Source organism: Rhinopithecus bieti, unplaced genomic scaffold (genome assembly GCF_001698545.2).
Source record: "Rhinopithecus bieti isolate Rb0 unplaced genomic scaffold, ASM169854v2 scaffold_58409, whole genome shotgun sequence".
NCBI lineage: Eukaryota > Metazoa > Chordata > Mammalia > Primates > Cercopithecidae > Rhinopithecus > Rhinopithecus bieti.
In genome coordinates, this window is record NW_016822711.1 from 487,758 (window position 1) to 490,169 (window position 2,412).

The 2,412-nt window shown below is 44.0% G+C and overlaps 1 pseudogene; it reads right to left on the bottom strand.

Annotated features, from left to right (window-relative positions):
- Positions 1-1,576: 1,576 nt before the first annotated feature.
- LOC108521268 (40S ribosomal protein S2 pseudogene) lies at positions 1,577-2,404 on the bottom strand (annotated as a pseudogene).
- Positions 2,405-2,412: the final 8 nt, after the last annotated feature.

Genomic DNA, 2,412 nt, shown 5'->3' on the forward strand with positions numbered 1-2,412 from the left:
TACAGGCATGAACCACCACGCCCGACTCCAACCTTATCTCTTGATATTCCATTATACAAATCCTTTAGTCTGGCCGTCCCTGCTTGTCCTTGCCCATACTCCTTTCCCTCCCCAGGATTGTTCATTTCTGCCACTGGGGTACTCTCTCCTTTTCTGCGATTACATGAAGCTCACTTATCTTTCAAGGTCCCATCTCTTCCAAGAAGCCTTCTCTGGTCACCAAATCTGGTGATCTCTCCTTCTGAGATGGATTCACTTGGAACAGATTACCTGCTTCCTCCTCCTTTCCTTTCCTCATAAACAGACTGGCAAGGTGCTGAAGCCTGCGTCTTGCCATTTTTGATATTCTCCTCAGCATGCAACAAAGCCTTGCCTCATAGCACACATATGACCAGGGGTTAACTGATCTATACAGATACATCTCACCTAAATGCAAACATCTGCTGATTTTTTGAAATAACTTTTTTAACCTTTAAAAAATTCACATAACCAAACATTCATCATTTTAGCCCTGTTGTGCAACCATCATCACTACCTAGTTCTGGAATCTGTCCATTGCCCTAAAAGAAAAAGCCATTCCCATCAAACAGTTACTCCTCCTTTCTCCCTTCCCCTAGACCCTGGAAACCACTAATCTACTTTCTGTCTCTGTGGAGTAGCCTCTTCCAGATATTTTATGTAAATGAAACCATACAATATATGGTCTTTTGTCTTTTTTCACTTAGTATAATGTTGCTAAGCTTCATCCATGTTGTAGCATGTATACTTCATTTCTTTCCATGACTAAATAATATTCCATTATGTAAATATATCACATTTTGTTTATCCACTTATCAGTTGATGGACATTTGGGTTGTTTCCACCCAAAATAATAGTTTTGGCTGTTGTGAATAATGCTGCTAGGAGCATTTGTACACGAGATATTGTTTGAACACCTGTTTTCAATTCTGCTGACATCTTACCAAGGAAAAACAAATTCATTCACTAGTAGCCTCATCCTAATTCTATAGTTAAGATAAATAACTTTTTGTTTAGTAACGTACTATCTTAAAATACATTTATGCTTATAAGTAAATTTGGCTGTTTTGTATTCCAAAATATTGTAAATTCCTTACAGTTTATGCCTTCTATCAGAAACTACATTTTCTAACATCTGCATTTAATTAATAGAATCTTATTTAAGCATCTTAATGATTCTTTCATAAGAAGCAGACCTGATTCCTAGATGTGTTAATTATTCTTCCCTATTTTAACATTATTTGGTGTTAAATAATAATAACTAATACATATTGAGCATTTACTATGTGCCTACTACTATGCTAAATGCAACCATCTTTGAAGTATATGCTATTATCTTTTCACATTTGATGAAAAGAGGCTTTAGAGAGCTTGAGTAGCCTGCCCAAAGTCACCAAGATTTCAGTGATAGAGAAGGGATCCCAGCACAGGTTGTCATACCTCATACAGTAAATGACAAGGTCAGCAATAGACCCAGAACATCAGAATCTTGTCTGTTAACCCACAACTTTTTTTTTTTTTCAGGCTTAATTCACTTTATTTTTCTTATATAAAAACCCTATGTTGTAGCCACAGCTGGAGCCTGGGTCCGCTGCAAAGAGACCCTGGTGTGGGTCTTGACAAGGTGGTCAGTGAATCCCTGATAGGGAGACTTGGTAAATACAGTCTTCTTCCAGAGGTCAGGGGTCAGGTAGCTGTAGATCTTACAGATGGCATCAAAGGTGGCCTTGGCGAAGTTGCCCATGGTGGCAGTGCAGCCCCGGGCTGAGGTGTAGCAGTCATCGATACCAGCCATCATGAGCAGCTTCTTGGGCACAGGCGCTGAGACGATGCCAGTGCCCCTGGGTGCAGGGATGAGGCGCACCAGCACAGAGCCACAGCGGCCTGTCACCTTGCAAGAGATGGTGTGGGGCTTGCCGATCTTGTTCCCCCAGTAGCCTCTGCACACGGGGACAATAGAGAGTTTGACCAGGATGATGGCCCCACGGATGGATGGCGGTGGCCACCTCCCTGGAGCACTTAACCCCCAGGCCGACGTGGCCATTATAGTCCCCAATAGCAACAAATGCCTTGAACCTGGTGCGCTGGCCAGCACGGGTCTGCTTCTGCACCGGCATAATCTTCAAAACCTCGTCTTTGAGAGAGGCCCCCAAGAAAAAGCCAATGATCTCAGATTCCTTAATGGGCAGGGAGAAGAGGTAGATCTCCTCCAGGGACTTGATCTTCATGTCCTTGACCAAGCGACCCAGCTTTGTGACGGGCATCCACTCCTTATCCTCGGCGTTGTCTCTGCGAGCTCTGCGACCTTGGCCCCGGCCCCGCCCCGGATGCCATTGCCGAAACCTCCGCGGAAGCCACCACGGTTCCCCATCCCAGGGCCACCAGGGCCTCCGG